This window comes from Hyperolius riggenbachi, chromosome 9 (genome assembly GCF_040937935.1).
Source record: "Hyperolius riggenbachi isolate aHypRig1 chromosome 9, aHypRig1.pri, whole genome shotgun sequence".
Lineage (NCBI taxonomy): Eukaryota > Metazoa > Chordata > Amphibia > Anura > Hyperoliidae > Hyperolius > Hyperolius riggenbachi.
The window spans coordinates 47967861-47986570 of record NC_090654.1 but is presented as its reverse complement, the minus strand read 5'-3'; the positions used below and the strand labels follow the sequence as shown (position 1 = coordinate 47986570).

Below are 18710 nucleotides of genomic sequence, written 5' to 3'. Positions count from 1 at the left end.
GCATCAGTTTCCCCTTTTCTTGTTTTGCTCCCCATTTTCAGCCTCCTCTTTCATACGTAGCAACCCCTCTTTCATGTACAGGTGCCCTATTGGTCTGCAGTCACCCAAGGCCTGGACCTTTGTGGCCTTCCCAGAAATCCGACCCTGATTGGCCCAATTCCAAGCTGCATACATATTGCATGCAAGCCAGACTAAGCATGTCATTGACTAGTGCGGAGTAGATAATTCCAGGATTTGCACTGGACCAGTTGCATAAAAATTACATCTAGCGTTTGTCACACTTATTAAAAATCGAGTGTGAATTAGCAAAAACTCGTTAGCTGCAAATGGAAAATTGCACTCAATTGCAGAATTGCATTTGCGTTTTTTTGGTAGCCTGAAAAAAAACTTATGGCATAATTTCACACATCACATGGGGATTCTCATTGACTCATTAGCTACTCTGAAAAAACATGTGTGGAAAACACATATGAACATGAATACAAATGTGAAAAACATGCAATTTTTTTTTCAATTTTGCACATTGATAAGTGTAAATCCAGCCTAAGGCCCCTTTTACTCTTAATCATTTGCTCTCAGTTATAACTGATTTTCAAAGTAATGACCATGTTTTCCTATGGCACAGTTCCCACTATGGGCTTGATTCACAAAGCGGTGCTAACTGTTAGCACGCCTGTGAAAACCCCCTTAGCACGTCTAAACGAGCTTTTCGCGTGTAAAACTTTATGCGCGTAAAACTTTACGCGCGCACTGTACAGAGCGCTGGGCGCTCCGCGCGAAGTGCCCATTAAAGCCTATGGGACTTTGCGCGTGCAAAACTTTGCACACAAAACTTTGTGCGCGATCTGATTGAGAAATCTGGTGCTAACCTACTTAGCACCCTGGTTAGCATGTCTAAAGACTTTAGACGTGCTAAGTAGGTTAGCACCGCTTTGTGAATCAAGCCCTATACGGGTTTTAACTGAAATCTTCTTTCCAATGCACTGCTATGGAAAAAACACGCACTAACTAGTGTAAACGGGGTCTTACTGGTGTTAACTACTGAAGTGGCGCAACTATAGCCACTGTAACCATTGGGGGCGCTGGGGCTATAGGGATCCGCTCCTCCTCCCTCCCACCATAGTGCAGAATACCGCAGGGAGCGCTGTTATATTTTTCAAGTCCACTTTGAGTCTCTTATTGTCGGGTTTCCTGCACTCTATGCCAACATATGCCGGCTTCCGATGCACAATGTCATTAGGAGCCTCAGGGGGGCGACATATAGCACAGGACTTCCGGCAAGAGGAGGGGACCGGGAGATAGCATGGACTTGGTAAATATAACAGCGCTTCCTGTGCTACTCTGTATGGGTGGGAGCAAATCTGCTAATTTCGGCTGTGTCAATCATTTAGGCAACGCCATAGGCTGGAAAGAGAATTACGGCTATAGCGGCGCTCCGTGACTAATTTGGGCACCAGAACGTAAATTAGAAAAAAAAAATGGCGAATCGGCCGCCGGCAATAGCCGATTCCCGAATTAACACCACTCCGGACTTTCAGCAGGCAAAGGGTGAGCTTTCAGCGAAATTTGGCCGCGGCAATTTCAAATGTACGTGGGGGACGGGGACGGGGGGGGGGGGGTGTTTGTCAAAGGCTCGTTGTTATGTGCAGGGGGACCCTCAGTCTTGCTGGGAGGCCCGGGGCACTGATGGTAAACAGGTACATTTCTTGTTTATCCGGAGTACAGCTTTAACTTTCGGCTTTTGTGTACTCCATGGTTCTGTCTTCTGCAGTGACAATCTGTTCTGTGCTGTGCATGTCTCGTGTCTTGTTTGTCATTCTCGGAGTGGGCAGAGGGGACAAGCGATGTGGGCTTTTTCTGTGACGATGGGAATGTTCCTGGGTGAAATCACACAACTATTCACAATTGTGCCTTCTCTGTTTACTGGGAACACTGTGTCTCTTCTATGGAAAGAGTCCAATCAGAGACAGAAGGAAGGGGCCAAAGGAGAACTACAAGTCAGAAGATAAATCATCAGTAATCTTACATAATACCACATTGTGTGCATCTGTTGCTTTAGCTTCGCATCAGAAGTGAAAAGAGCAATGCTGGCAGCCCACCTTGGCAATTCCTCTCCTTTCCAACAGGCACATGACATCCCTAGTATGCCCCACTTGGCCATCACAGGCCATCCCTCCCTGTCGTGCATGGTGGCCCAGGCAGCGAAAGCTATGCATGCTATGGCCAGCTCAGCTCTCCCTCTACAATTAACTTAACTGGCTGTTCTATGTTTTGCATTTTTTGATTAGTGTATGCATTTTATCTATTCATTTAGTAGACTTCTTCTGCAGTGATTTACACAGTAAATAGTCTTGTCACTAGCTGTTCCTTTAGATCGGCATGAGCCGGTGGTCATTCTGAAAATGGAAGTAAAAACACATACATGATACTTACAGTGTACTGTTCACAGTACACAGGTATAAAGTGTGGGGACATCTAGCTGTCAAAAAGTAAAATGACACCTACATACATTTAAATAATTGAAAACTAAATACCCCCCCCCCCCCCCCATTTTATTTATTAGCCCTTTACCTCCTTCCCCATAGTAACTAACATAAAACACTTGTTAAAGAAAAAAGTGACAGCATTTAAAAAAAATACACAGATAGGGACTCAACTTTTTAATATGTATGTCATGGGGGTATATTACTATTATTTTTAGAAAATAAGGGATTGTAATTAGTGATATACTGTAGTTTAACCACCTCGGCGTTCTGATTCCCAAGGATTTCTGTGCAAAAAGCGGTACATTTAATTTTCAGCACCTTTTTCCTGTAACTTACCAAAATGAGCCAAGCAAGAGTTTAGTATACATTCTGAGTATAATAAAAGTGTCAAACACTAATTCTTGTCAAAAATAAAATAAAATTTATGAATAACTAACTGAAATACCTTGCATTTTTCCTCAATGCAGAAATATAAAGAAAATGCAGAAATAAATAAATCAATGCAGAAATAAATAAATGAAGGCAGAAACAAAATTATACAGGCTACAAGTGTACCTTAGAACACTTCTTTAGTGTGGTAGATCTTGAAGCATGGTAATGCGCAAAGTGGCACGTCACAATCTGGGCAGTAAGTGCGGGTCTCCTTCCGCATCTTTTTGCCATCCTTGTCCTTCTTATTGCAGCAAACAACGCACCTTCTTGTAGGGTTTGCTTTCTGTGGGGTCGGTGGCAAGTACTCCACAAAGTGTCTCCCTGAAAGCCGTGCCGGATTCACGACATATGATGCCCTGCGCCCCGGTCTAGATGTTGACTCTGGTGCGGGGTACTTCGTGCAGATTGCTTCCGTCAGCTGCCAGACAAAGTCATGGTGGGGTACAGGCCTTACACACCTTTTCTTGTAGAGCACATAGCCATTCCACAAGCACTGCTCAAGTAAGTGGCGGAAATTTTTTTTATAATATTTCCGCTGCTGCTTGCGGACAGCCGGATAGAAAGTCATGGCTCCATCAGCCCTGTCCACACCCCCCATAGTGTTGTTATAATCCAGTATGGCTTTGGGTTTATCCACCTCCTGTTTACTCCTGTTGGTGGTGCGGACAGTCTCGGCATTATGAATAGTGCTGAGGACACAGACATCACGTTTGTCCTTCCACCTTAGAGCCATCATTTTGCCTTTCTGCCAGGCAACGACCTCCCCCTTTTTCAGCTTCCTGGCAGAAAAGGCCGGCGGCAGATTCCGACGGTTAGCCCTCAAGGTACCATAGGCATCGGTTTTATGCTGGACCAGGTAATCAAAAAGTTCAGGGGAGCTGTAGAAATTGTCTGTCGTCAGGCAGTACCCCTGATCCAGCAATGGCTCAATTAGGGTTAGGACAGAGGAGGTGGCACACCCAAACTGGCTGAACTGAGGGGCAAATTTGGTGCCTTTGCCCGTGTAAATTACAGAGTTCCAGATGTACCCGGAGTTGGCCTCACAGAGCATATACGACTTCACCCCAAAGCGTGCCCTTTTTGAGGCAATAAATTGCACCCAGCTCAGTCTCCCCTTATATGCCATGAGGCTTTCGTCAACCGTGATGTCGCGATCTGGAACATACACAGCCTTGAAGTTCGCAACAATCATCTGGTATATGTCCCAAATTTTTTTCAGCTTGGGTGCGGGATGGGTGGCCTCATCAAACTCCTCGTTGTTTCCGAAGTGCAAATACTTCATGATGAGGGTATACCGTGGCTCGGACATAACAGATCCAAAGAAGGGCGTACTGAGGATCTTATTAGTGGTCCAGTACCACTTCTGCAGCGGCTTACCAACAACTCCCTGGAGGATGACGAGCCCCAGGAACACCCAGATGTCGTTGCTGGTCACAGGTTCCCACTTCCTGCTCCGCGAGAACCTGGGTAGAGAAGATCCCTGCTGATGTTGCGCTGCATAGCGATTCGTCTCCTCAACAATCTTGCGGATGACGTCATCAGTCAGGAAGAGCTCCAGAAAGGACAGCGGACTCTCGTCGCACGCGATCTTCTGCCCGGGTGCCCCTGTGAAGGGGAACCTGGGTGGCGGAGCTTGAGTGGGGCTCCCCAGCTCACACCAGGTGCGTGCGACCGTCACTGGCTCCTCGGCTTCCTCATCACTGGTCTCCGTCTCCGAAGACAGGTTACCGGGAACATCGCTGTCTGTCGATTCCTCTAGGAGCTCGTCTTCGCTGTCGCTTGCCTCGAGGACATCCAACAACTCCTCGTCACGCACACGCCTCCGGGAGGACGAGGCCATGACCCCAAGCAGGGTACGGGGTCACGAGCAGCGACAAAAAAAAAAAACAAAAAAAACCAGCAAAAGCAAACGCACAGGGATCACAGCGTCTTGAAAAAGACGGAAAGCAATACGCAATCTGACAGTAATATGAACGAAGCTAAGGCTGGAAAAAAAGCAGTAATCGCACAGAAATCGCACAGAAATCACAGATGATAGCTGTAAACAGACTAACACTGGACGCTGAGGACTCTGAAAGAGGGAGAGCCAGTAACTGTTCAGGGCTTTTATTGAGAGCTGACAGGTGTTTGTGTTTGTGCAAACAACTTTTTGAATTACTGTAGCATGATTGGATTACATAGAGTTTGTGTACCTATGTAATCCAATGATGCAGTCGCCGCGACGGACACTAGGGGGCGCAGGAGCCGGCGTCAGAGGAAGTGGCTGGGCTACGCCATCTTCCCTGACTGCCAGATCTCCGTAGGCTTGCGGAGAGGAGGGGAGCAGGGACCGGAGGATCGGGGGAGCCTGGGGAGCGGGGACCGGAGGATCGGAGGAGCCTGGGGAGCCTGGCGCCGGCGATCAGAGCCAGCAGGAGGGAGAGGGAGCCCCGCAGCAGCCGCAGCAGCACAGAGGAGGCGGCGGAGATCACGCTGTGCACGCTGGTGAGTGGGGACAGCGCTGGACGAGCTGAGCTCGTCCTAAACACTAACAGCAACTTTTTCTTGGACGAGCTCAGCTCGTCCAGAACGCTAGGGTGGTTAAACAAACACAAAGTAAAAAAAAAAATACACCTTTAATTCCAAATAAAATAGTGTTGCCATACATTGTACTACGGACATAATTTAAATGTTGTAATAACTGGGATAAACGGGCAAATAAAATGTGTGGGTTTTATCTACAGTTGCATGTCTTATTTTTAAATGATAATGGCTGAAACTGAGATATAATGATTTTTTTCATTTTTTTATTATTTCCATTAAAATGCATATAGAATAAAGTATTTCTTAGCAAACAGAATTACCCAAAGAAAGCCCAATTTGTGGCAAAAAAAAGCAGTGCATGGATCATTTAGGTGTGATAATTAGTGATAAAGTTATTAGCAAATGAATTAGAGGTGAAAATTGCTGAAAGGTGAAAATTGTTCTAGTCCACAAGGGAAACACAACCTGCAGTGGTCAAGTGGCTAAACCACAGGTGGGAAAACAGTAAGGACTTGTTTATTACATTATTTTCACTGTAGTTCCTCATTAACTACTTACCCAATCTGCCATAATTGGGGCACAGGTGACGCTCCGCCCCCTCCTCAGGAAGGCAGTCACAGCCATGTGTTCAAAACTCTTCGGAAACCTCCAATCATGCTGCAGCAGTGCAACCCAGCTTGGCAGCCACCAATCAGTCCGCAGCTGCCGAGCTGGGGGCAGGTCACAACAACACAGATGGGCATGGCCAGAGCCTCCGCATAAATGTAAAAAAAAAGGCAAGCTGCAATTCCAAGGGAGCGGAGCAACACCTGCCTGAGGGCTGGAAGTTGGAACCCACAAGAGCGTTTTTTTGAGCATTTTGGCAGCGCTGCGATATGTTAGCGTTTTGCCAAAACGCTCAGCTGATGTTAATGGATGGGGCAACTTCCACAGGAGCGTTTGCGTTTCCCAGAAACGCAAACGCAGGACCTGCAGCATTTTGGGAGCGTAAGGGCCCATTCACACTTGTGCGTTTTCAGAGCGATTTCAGCTTTGCTGAAAATCGCTAGCGATTTGAAAAACGTGTGCACAATGAAAGTGTATGGAAGTGTTCTCATCTAAGCGTTTAGCGATTTGCTGAAACGCAAACGCGTTGCATGCAGCGTTTTCGGAGCGATTCTGGAGCGATTAGCGTTTCAATAAAAGTATTTGAATTGAACTAGAAATCGCAAAACGCTAATCGCTGGGAAAACGCTCTCTATACAGTGAAAAATCGCTAGGAAAAAACGCCAGAAAAACGCTCAGCGTTTTGCGTTAGCGTTTAGCGATTTCTAGTGTGAATGGGCCCTTAGCGCTTCAATGTAAAGTATTGAAACGCTAGCAGAAACGCTCAGCAAAACCTAAACTGAGCGGTTTTGCTAGCGTTTTGCGGTTCAGCACACTGTAACAAAATTAAAAATAATTCACAGGACCAATCAGGATAAAAACGCGAAACGCAAAACGCTACACAACCGCTGAGGAAAAAAATACACTGTTGCAAAACGCAACCGGAAACTCGCATGAATCCGCTTGCAAACCGCTCAGGCAAAACGCTAGCGGTTGCGTTTTGCGTTTGCGGATTTCAGTGGGTTCCAGGCCTGAATGAAGTATGGTGGATCAGGTAAGTATTTAACCGCCCCCCCCCCCCCCCCCACAGTCCTGTATTCAAGTACTCTTTTAGCATGCCTCCTCTACAGGCACACTATCATTACTTACTTTATCTTTGCTCCACCTCTTGCCACTATAGCTCTCCCAAAATAAATATGGAACATCAGCATTATTACTGCCACACCCCTCCCAAATACCACCCACATTTTTGCAGCCCCGTTCCCCACTTATTTAAAGTGGACCTGAACTCTTGCACAAGACAGAAGGGAAACAGAAAATGCACCCTGTATGTATTTAGTGAGTTTAGCCTGTGTAATTCCTCCTCATCTGTGACTAATCACAAGTGTAATTTGATCTCTCAGCTGTGTCAGCTGCCTGCCTCGCAGAACAGTTCATTGGTGAACACAGGATGTCTGCATCCATGAAAGCAGGAAGTAGACACATTGCAGATTTATTGAAGGATTTTTTTCAGCTGTAACAAATAATTGTTTTTCTTTAAAGGTTATTATGCTGTTGCTTATCTTTTAGAACAGAGAGGAAGTTCTGAGTTTCAGATCAGAACTCCTCTCTGCTCTAAAAGATACACAACGGCATAATAACTTTTAAACAAAAAACATGTATTTGTTACAGGAACCAGTCCGACGAAGGCTTTTTATAAGTCGAAAGCTCACTGTTTATCCATCTCTAAGTTAGCCAATAAATGGTATCATCCTGATTCAAAACTTCTTACAGCTGATACAAATCCTAAAATTAATCTGCACAGTTTCTACTTCCTGATTCATGGCAGCAGACATATTGTTTAGAGCCTGTGCTTTCAAATGGGCTTATCTGCCATAGGCAGTCATGTGACACAGGGGAGAAATCAAATGACAACTTGTGATTAGATACAGATGAGGGGGAATTAGACAGGCTAAACTCTCTAAATACATACAAGGTGCGTTTCTCTCTGTTTTCCTTCTGTCCTGTGCAAGAGTTCAGGTCCACTTAGAATGTGACACGTACTGTACCGGGCAGGCACAGATCTGCTAATATAAAGACTGCTGAGCAAAGAGTCCGGACGTAATAACTATCATTACACATAGATGTCAGAGGAAGACAGATTCTTCTTCATTCTCATCCCCAGGCACAGAACAGGGACAATGGCCAGACTGAGAGGAAAGGCCACCCCTCCTCCACACAGGACAGCGTCAGCAGAGTTGGGTGAAGATGGGCAGGGTCCTGATATGGCACAGCGCTCTGAGGCTGGACAGAGCAGGACATTAGGGGCATTCTTCGAAGTAAAAGCGCCCTTTATCAGAAAACTGGGACTTGGTGTACTGGAGAGTAGAAGAGATGGGACAGCCAGTGTGGGGGCCGAGAAAACAAGGGGCACAGTGCCCGCTGTTTTCTGTGTACCCTACCCTGCAGAATTCAACATATTTAACCCTTCAGAGCTCCCATGCGGCCAGAGCCAGTTCATCCACAAGGCAAACCTAGGCAGTTGCCTAGGGCCTGGAGAGAGCCTAGGGGCCTGGTGGATGCTAGTTCCCACCAAATCTTACTAAACAAGCCAGGTGACTATCAGCGGTGGGCAAAAATTGCTATCTTGCCCACGGGCACCATTTCATCTTAATTCTTTTCTGCAAGCAACCTAAGGGCTGGGGACCCACTAGCGCTTTTTTGGCAGCGTTTTGAGATCGCTGACAATCGCCGGCGATTCCCAAAAAACACTTTGCCAAAGAAAGTGAGGGAACCCACTTGTGCGATTGCGATTAGGGGTAAGGGGTAGGACATGTAGCATTTTGAGCATGTTTGCGCTCAATGTTAAGTATATAAGCGCTGCAAAATCGCTTTGTCTAGCAACTTTGCAGCGCTTTGGGGGCCGAGCGATTATGATTTAAATAAACCTTATTATACTCACCAGGTGGGAGTATAAGATTTCCTGCTTCTGTCTGTAGCCCCGCCCCCTAAAGGAAGATGTCACGGCCAGGCAATTTTCTGATTTGTCCTAGAGAAGCACCTATGACCTCTTCCTTTAGGGGGCGGGGCTACGGATAGAAGCCGGTCACCTGGCAAATATAATAAAGTTTAGTGGAAAATAAAACTGAATCGGAAGTAGTGATGGGAATTCCGGCTCTTCTCAGAGAATCGGCTCTTCTGAATCGGCTTCCATTAAAGAGCCGGCTCTTACTGCTCTGAATCGGCTCTTAATTAAATATCACTAGACACCACTCAGAATCGGATTAAAAGCCCCGCCCCCGTCTCCATGCCAACTCCAGACTACTTCTCTGACTGAGGCAATCCCTCCTGCTACTGCTCTGCTCCGCCCCAAACACTCCTACAAGCTGCAAGAGGAGGACTACATCTCCGAGAATGCCTCAGCGCCCTTTATTACGGAGCAAAGCAGAGCTAAAAGGGGCGGCTGAGGCATCGGCTCTTCTCAGAGTGAGCATCGGCTCCTCTGATTCACTTCAGAGCCGGCTCGTTCGCGAACGACCCATCACTAACCGGAAGCGATGTACAGTTTTCGCTTTTCGTTGTTTGGTTGCTGCCCCGTGTTTTGACCCCCGCAAGGGGACACTGAAGCACCAAGTGTAGCCGGCGAAATGAGACTACAGTATTGAGTACAGCACTTGCACGATTGACAGGCAACAACGGTACCAATGTTTAAAAAGCGATGTCCATTCATTTGAATGGAAAATGCAGTGACCAACCTTTAACTCCTGTGTGCACCGGCCAGTGCCTCGCATTATATAGGTATTACCTTACTGTCACCTGAAACGATTGTTTGTGATCAGATCAAGTGACAGGCTTGCGTCTTTGCAGGTGTCCCACTGTCCCTCATTCAGCGTTCCTGGTGAAATAGAAATCAGCAAAAAATACCTTACGTACTTCTTACATAACCTATATATCTCTTGTACAACATGTTCTACCTATGCTGTATTTGATGTGTACACTTTATGTACGCAGTTAAATCTAATTATTATTCTTACACAATTCTTCCCTTTCATGCATCCGTCTGACCTAGTTGTCCGGATTTTGCAAGGTGTCACGAGTGATTGATGAACATCAGAAACTTTAGTGAATGCAGGGCTAAAACTTTATTTAGAGTGCCAACATATCACATTGCTAAATGGATATTAATTTAAAAGTTTAGATAAACAGTCATAAGACAAGACATAATGAGGGGAGGAACATTTGCCCTGGTCTTAACCACCCTGGCGTTCTGATAAGATCGCCAGGGAGGCTGCGGGAGGGGTTTTTTTTTAATAAAAAAAAAACTATTTCATGCAGCCAACTGAAAGTTGGCTGCATGAAAGCCCACTAGAGGGCGCTCCGGAGGCGTTCTTCCGATCGCCTCCGGCGCCCAGAATAAACAAGGAAGGCCGCAATGAGCGGCCTTCCTTGTTTTGCTAAGATCGTCGCCATAGCGATGAGCGGAGTGACGTCATGGACGTCAGCCGACGTCCTGACATCAGCCGCCTCTGATCCAGCCCTTAGCGCTGGCCGGAACTTTTTGTTCCGGCTATGCTGGGCTCAGGCGGCTGGGGGGACCCTCTTTCGCCGCTGCTCGCGGCGGATCGCCGCAGAGCGGCGGCGATCAGGCAGCACATGCGGCTGGCAAAGTGCCGGCTGCGTGTGCTGCTCTTTATTTGAAGAAAATCGGCCCAGCAGGGCCTGAGCGGCAGCCAGAGGCGTATCTGGGTGATATAGCACCTATGGCAAAAACTTAAATTGCGCCCCATATCCAATTGCGCACCATATCCAATTGTGCCCCATATGCATACTGAAGGTGTCCCTCCAGTATTGATAGCCAGAGGTACCCCGAGTATGCGTAGTGAAAATTAGCCCCCTAGTATTGTTAATCAAAGGAAGCCCCCAGTGCAGGTCACCAGAGTTAGCCACCCAGTATAAGTAGCCAGATAGCCAGAGGTCACCTCATAGTGTAAGTAGCCAGGTCGCCCCCTAGGATAGATAGCCAGATGTAGCCCTTCCTGTATAGGTAGTCAACAAGTTTAGGTTGCCCTCCCAGCATAAGTAATTAGATGAGTGCTCCCCCCCCCCCTCTGTAGGTAGTCCCTCCAGTATAGGTTAGCCCCCCAAGTGTAAGTTATGAGCTGCATTTCTCAGTATGGTGGTGGAGCATGTGGGACTAAGAGGCAGCCATGGGTGCCCATAGTGTTGTGGCGCCCATGGCACAAGCCATGCCTGCACCCCTCTAGATACGCCTCTGGCGGCAGCCTCCGGCGGTGATGGACGAGCTGAGCTCGTCCATACCGCCAGGCTGGTTTTTTAAAGGGAACCTGAAGCATTACAAAAAAAACTAGTTTAACTTACCTTCTACTGGGCCCCCTGCACCCGCCCTGTGTCCGTGGTTTGCCAAACCGATCCTCAGTTTTGTTTTGCACCGACTGGCCAGTCGATGGCCACAGCGCCTACACGGCCCTGGCCGCACACGTCCTCGTTCACGCTCCCGTCGGCAATAGCGTCCTGCGCAGGCGCAGTAAGAAAAAATCTCTACTGCGCCTGCACAGGATGCTCCAGGCGATGAATTCCCGACTTCCGGCGGATTGCATTGCACCGTGCCAGGTATGAAATGCCCCAAAGACTTTTATTGGTGTAATGTTACCCTGCGGCAAAACAGGGTAACGCGCCAGTGTGAAAGAGGCCTAAGGCTTCCCTAGTGGTCTATTGGTTTCAAGTGGTTGACTAGTGGTTGGCTATAGCAGTACAGGCAGTGGCGTAGCAATAGGGGTTGCAGAGGTAGCGACCACATCGGGGCCCCTGGACCAGCGGGGCCCACTAGGGGCCCTTCTTCATACATCAAATTATCTTTTCATTGGAGCTATGCTGGGAATGAACACCTCTATATGTGCAATGAATAGCGGCAATCTTTAACCACTTGAGGACCTCAGTGTTAAACCCCCCTAGTGACCAGGCCATTTTTTAGTTAATTGGGCCACTGCAGCTTTAATGCCTAGTACACACCATACAATTTTCTGTTAAGGTGGCCATACACTGGTCGATTTGCCATCAGATCAACCAACAGATAAATCCCTCTCTGATCGAATCTGATCAGAGTGGGATCATATGGCCACCTTTACTGCAAACAGATTGTGAATCGATTTCAGCATGAAACCAATCACAATTTGTGGTGGTGCTGCCGCTGCCGCCGCAGCCCCCCTCCCCCGCATACATTACCTGCTCCGGCTGGCCCGAGTCCCCCCGGTCATCGCTGTCTCTTCCCCGCTGGCTTCCGGACCGGCAGGCTTCACACTCTTTCTGTCCAGGGAAGTTTAAACAGTAGAGGGCACTCTGCTGTTTAAACTTCCTGCCGGGACAGGAAGTTCAGTGAAGCTGCAGCTCTGGAGCCCAGCGGAGAAGAGACAGTGGTGACTGAGGGGACTCGCGCGGGCCGGAGCAGGTAATGTATTGCCGCTGTATTGCGTCGGTCGTCGGGCTTTCGTACACCGCTATCGACGCACTCCCGACCCGCCAGCGATCAAGCAAAATCTTCCGCACGGACAGAACAATGGGAATCGACAGGAACGATTGATTTTGGACAGAAAACGATCATTCTGTCAGCGTTTGCGCAACGATTTCACAGCAGATTCGATCACAGTGATCGAATCTGCTGTATATCGGCGGGAAAATCGTTAGGTGTATGGGCCCCTTTAGATTTTTCTGTTAGATTTTCTGTAAGATTTTCTGTAATTAGATTATTTTCTGTAAAGTACTGGTAGAGACTGGTCATTATCTCTGGTGCATTGTCTTCTGGTTATCTCCTGCTGAGTAGAACAATGCCTAATTGCTAGTCAGATAGATAGTTAGATAGATAATTTCCAACATGTTGGAAATTATCTATCTGGCAGGTAAATCTAACAGAAAATCTTACAGAAAATTGTATGGTGTGTACTAGGCATTAGGCCAAGCTGCAGGACCACACAACACAGCAAACGAGTGATTCCCTCCCACCTTCTCCCCCCCCCCCCCCCCCCCAACAGAGCTCTCTGTTGGTGGGGCCTGATCACCCCCATATTGTTTATTTTTTTATAAATGTTTATGTAAGTTATTTCATAGGCTTCAGCCTATGAGAGCCGATCGCTCTCCTGTGGGCCAGGGGGACAGCCGTGTCACACAACTGTCCCCAGTAAATCGCTGCTGCAGATCGCAGCGCTGTACAAAGTAATTAAAAAGCGTTTTCACCGTCTAACAGTCTCTCGAGCGCCGATCGCTCGGAGACTGAAGGCGGGGCAGAGATCGTGCGCGCGATCTCCTGTGAGCCCTATAGAAGACCGTTCATGCCAATTGGCGTGGGGCGGTCCTGGGGCTGTCGCACTGACTGCTCACGCCAATTGGTGTGGAGCAGTCGGCAAGTAGTTGAATAATTGTTTCTCTTATTACACCTCTTTGACACTGAAACTGTCCTTGGTAGGTTTTGGGGATCAATACCAATACAGTGGTTGGGGGCCCCATGTAAAACTCGCACTGGGGCCCCAAGCTCCTCAGCTACGTCACTGAGTACAGGCTGTCTGTAGAGCCCGCCCGAATGATCAGTTAATGATCGTTAAGGGTGACGGTCATTGAGCTTGTGTTGACATACAGTATTAAATGTTATAAATGATCGATCATGCCCCACCTTGCCTTACCGGAGAATAGATCTCGCAAGCAATTTTAAATTGCACAGTATTTCACAAAAGTGATCCTTTAGGTAGTGGGGTACCATAGAATACAATTAATAACAAAGATTAGGGTAGAGGGAGAATAGATGAAGAGATTAGAAGGCAGCTGTGAAGAGGTGGGATTTGAATCTGTTAAGGTGCCCATACATCAGAGGATTATGGGCAGATTGGACAAAGATACAAATTTATCTCTAATCGAATCTAATTAGATATAAATTTGACACTTCGTCAAAGCTGCCCATATACTGCAGGCCGATTCCTGTCCGATTTCAGCATGAAATCTTCAGGGAATTGGCTGAGCCCACCACGTCTGCCCTGCCGCCGTAATGTATAAATATGCCCCCAGTGTGCGCACTTATACATAACCTGTCCTGTGTCAGCCTCCACGCGGTGTCCGTAACCTCCGGGCGGCTCTCCGTACATGCCACTGGCGTGTGTCAGCTGACACAGGACAGGCTATGTATAAATGCACACACGGCGGGGGGGTTGTATTAGGGGGCGCAAATGTTTACATCACGGCAGGAGCGGTGTGGGTTCCATTTTTTTTGGGACAACTGATCGTAATTATTGAATTGGTGTACAATTGGATCTTTTAATTGTATGGTGTGTGGCCACCTGTAGGGCTTATTTCCACTGGGAGCCGCGATCAATTCGGCTGCTGCTCCTTTTCAGCTGTGTAGCCACAGCCTGAATTGCTATTAGGCTGCGTGCTGCATAAATCTGGAGCTTGCCGTCCAGATTCGCACTGAAATGCTATCTGGACGGCAAGCCAAGCTGCAGCGTTTCCCCGTGCATTAAAAGACCATTAGTAGCAAAGAAAATAGTCTCTTATTTTTATTTTCAGTTATATAGCTTTTTATTTAAAACATTCCATTATTCTCTAATATTTTACAGTTTACACTCTACGCTCTGCATTTTAAACTATGAAGCACAGCAGAGCTAATCACCCTTTGAACTTCTCTGCAGTAAAATCTTATCGGAAGTGGTCTTTCACTGTTTCTTTAATGTATACGTGCTCCAGAAAATAGCACTGTAGCCGACCAAGTTTGATCAAGAGCTCAGAGAAGCTCTTTTGCATTGATAACAACTGAAGTTTTTAAATTCTTTCTGTACTTGAAAACAATATGAGACTGTGTTCTTTGCTACTAATGTTCTGTTTCTTAGCTGTACTACCCATACAATTAATTATCTCATACATTTATTTTAACTTCTGGAATCTTAAGTAGTCGGAAGTATTAATTGATTGTTCCCAGAAATGGGTCCATTATGGCACTTTGTCTTGATACAATCGTAAATCCAACATTCCAATCAACACATTTTTGTATTCCAAACAACCACAGAATCATTTCACAACGATTTTCTCCACATATTGCATGGTTTTCTGTTCAATGCGTGTGTAAGGCATCGATTGATCACCATTAATGGGCACCTTAAAGGGAATCTGAAGTAAAAAATAAACTTTCGATAGAATGATTTGTATGAGTAGTACAGCTAAGAAATGGAACATTAGTAGCAGAGACATAAGTCTAATATTGTTTCCAATACAGAAAGAGTTAAGAAACCTCAGTTGTTATCTATGCAAAAGAGCTTCTCTGAGTGGCGGACTACAGTGCTGTTTTCTGAAGCACTTATCTCAACCGGTCTCTCAATGTTTCTTGTTTGTTTAAGGTTTTTCTGCCAGGAAGTTTGAAAGGTCATTATTAGCTCTGCTCTGTTTTATCATTTAAAACACAGAGTGTAATTTGTAAAATGCAAATATTAGAGAATGATGGGATGTTATAGAAAAGCTATATAACTGAAAATAGAAATATGAGACTCTTTTCTTTGCTACCAATGTTCTATTAATTATCCATACTACACATACAATTTATTATATCATAAATTTGTATTTGCTTCAGTGTCTCTTTAAACTTGATATACACTCTGTGACATTTTCATTTGAATACTGTAGATGAGACATCAAATCTATCAAAAATGAATTAAAAAAAAACAAAAAAAAACAACCAAATAGTGTTTTTTTTTCTTACAGAATTGACCAAGACTGAGGCTGAATATCAAAAACTGATCATGTAAGGTAATAATTTTTGTTAATTGTATTGAGACTGGATGATGATAACAATATGGTCATTCAACAGTTAATGATGTCCACAGATCTTCAAAGACATGGTTGACCTTAAAGGATTTGCACTTGGAACTTTTGCTGCAGTAGCTGTTTGGTTTCCCTTTGAACTGCTCTCAGAATCTATCCCAACCAGATGTGGTCCAGGCCAACATGATGAGCATCCCATCCCCCCAACACCACCAAATAAACTTGGAACTTGCCATTGCTCTTGAAAGAATGGATGGAATGTAGATTGTTATTGAAGCACCTAGTACTCCCTGGCTCTGGTTATAGTTCTGTTGGGCCCTAACAACTCACATTTTCAGTGCCCATGTCTTGCAGAATCCCGCTAGGATACCCCGTGTGGGCTACTTGCGAATGAAGATGAGAATGGAAGAAAAGAAGGCAAACACAAAAATCTGAAAACATAAATAATTTTTTCATAAATACAACAATTTGACTTAATGGAAACCTGAGACTAAAAAAGAGAATGTATACATCCTTGGGGCTTTCTCCAGCTGCCTTCAGGCTGTGGGCTCCCTTGCCGTCCTAACAGGCCACCTCGATCCTCCACTGGCCATACTGGTAAATCCTTCAGTTGCTGCATACCCGCAGGTGCAGAACGCTCTCGGCAATAGGAGTGCGATCGGGGCATGCATGCACTACACATGCCGAATGTGCATGGGCTGTACGCACCAGGATCGAGGTGGGGTTGGGAGGACAAGAATGGAGCCAACGGCTCGATGGGGGTTGAAGGAAGCCACGGTATGTATATATGCTTTCATGTGTTTAGTCTCAGGTACACTTTAAAAAGAAAAAAACGAATTCATCATATGTGTAGTACCGATGGTCTACAGAACTTTCTTGGTGTCTCAAATTCTTATTTTTACTTTTAGGGGTTACATTTGATGTACAGTATGAAGTTTGCACAGCATATATGTCAGTGTGACATAAGATCTGGCTCATTCAGCTCCCAACAACTAACTCTTGCAATGCAAAAAAAAAAAAGTGGACAGGCAAGTTCCCAACAGGCTGTTCATGTCATGTGTCAATTCACGTACACTTTAGAATCCCCACCCATGTAAACATTTTAATAACTGGTTCCAAACTGATGCAGTACACATCTATGTCCAGCAGGTGGTGCTTTGGCCCTGACTGGACGTAGATTAGACGTCACAGTGAATCGCACCTCTCCGCTCTGCACCCGCCGCAAATTGTAGGAAACAGCAGTAGTTGCATAGCCATTACTACCTCCCAAGGCAGGCAGGGCCTTGCTTGCAAACTCTGAGAGCCTGCCATCCAAACATGGCTCCCAGACTTACCCCGCTGGCTGACTTTCCTTACATTGACCCATACAGGAGGTGAGTTACCAACATACCAATATACAACAATGTATAAAAGTAGGAAATGTTTCTGATGCTGAAACTCAGAAAATGAGCCTGGGCATCCTGAATAATTTACTGCATTATACTATATGTCACTACGGTGCCTCTTAAAGAACAAGCGACACCCATGCTAACCTAGAAATAAAAAAAAACACATATATAAGTAGATAAATACTACTTCTACTTACATAACAGAAGTATTGTGCTATCCACGTAATGATTCCTTTGAATTTTATAAAGGAAAAGCAGAAAATCCTATTTTAGGCAGTGGCCATCTTGCCAAGCTAATGCTGACATCATATCCTCCCCGACTCTTGTTTACCCCCCTCCCTTCTCTTGCTCATTGTGTATTCATTAGCTGCCCTCCTCCCAGAGTCTTCAGACACTCCCACTGAGGTGTATACTAGGAACTGCACTGTCTTTTTTTTCTTTTCTCCTCCAATCGCTAAGTCACCTCAGCCTTGTTTGTAAACACAAGTGTGCAGAGGATCATGTGTCAGATAGGCTAAGCAGGGAAATAAATAGAGGAGGAGGAACATATTATATTATAGATAAAAAGAACCCCCAGCATTCAACTGTCTGGCACTGACTACTAAAGGGCCAGTACTCTTAGGTATGTGACAACTCCAAACCATAACAGCAGAAAAGTTTTGCAAGTTTTGAGTGCAGGAGTAGCATCTTTCTCACTTAAAGAGACTCTGTAACATTAAAAAGATCCCCTGGGGGGTACTCACCTCGGGTGGGGGAAGCCTCCGGATCCTAATGAGGCTTCCCACGCCGTCCTCTGTCCCACGGGGGTCTCGCTGCAGCCCTCCGAACAGCCGGCGACAGAGCCGACTATCAGTTCAATATTTACCTTTGCAGGCTCCAGTGGGGGCGCTGTGGCTGCTCTCGGCTCCGAACTACACGGAAATACCCGATCTCAGTCGGGTCCGCTCTACTGCGCAGGCGCCGGAAATTTGCGCCTGCGCAGTAGAGCAGACTCGACGGCGATCGGGTATTTCCGTGTAGTTCGGAGCCGACAGCCGTCAGAGCGCCTGCGCAGGAGCCAGGAAGGTAAATATTGACGTCATTATTCTCGGAGGGCTGCAATGAGACCCCTGAGGGACGGAGGACAGCGTGGGAAGCCTCATTAGGATCCGGAGGCTTCCCCCACCCGAGGTGAGTACTCCCCAGGGGATCTTTTCATGTTACAGATCCTCTTTAACCAGCTGAGCGGTCTGGACGAGCTCAGCTCGTCCAACACCGCCAGCGGCTGCCGCTCAGGCCCTGCTGGGCCGATTTTAATGAAATAAAAAGCAGCACACGCAGCCGGCACTTTGCCAGCCGCGTGTGCTGCCTGATCGCCGCCGCTCTGCGGCGATTCGCCGCGAGCAGCGGCGAAAGAGGGTCCCCCCAGCCGCCTGAGCCCAGCGTAGCCGGAACAAAAAGTTCCGGCCAGCGCTAAGGGCTGGATCGGAGGCGGCTGACGTCAGGACGTCGGCTGACGTCGATG

General features: G+C 46.6%; 1 long non-coding RNA gene across 1 annotated transcript; it reads left to right on the top strand.

Annotated features, from left to right (window-relative positions):
- Window positions 1-9402: 9402 nt before the first annotated feature.
- On the top strand, window positions 9403-17841 carry LOC137531580 (uncharacterized). Its single transcript, XR_011023676.1, has 3 exons — window positions 9403-9803; window positions 15759-15803; window positions 15881-17841. It is a non-coding gene; the product is annotated as an uncharacterized lncRNA (long non-coding RNA).
- Window positions 17842-18710: the final 869 nt, after the last annotated feature.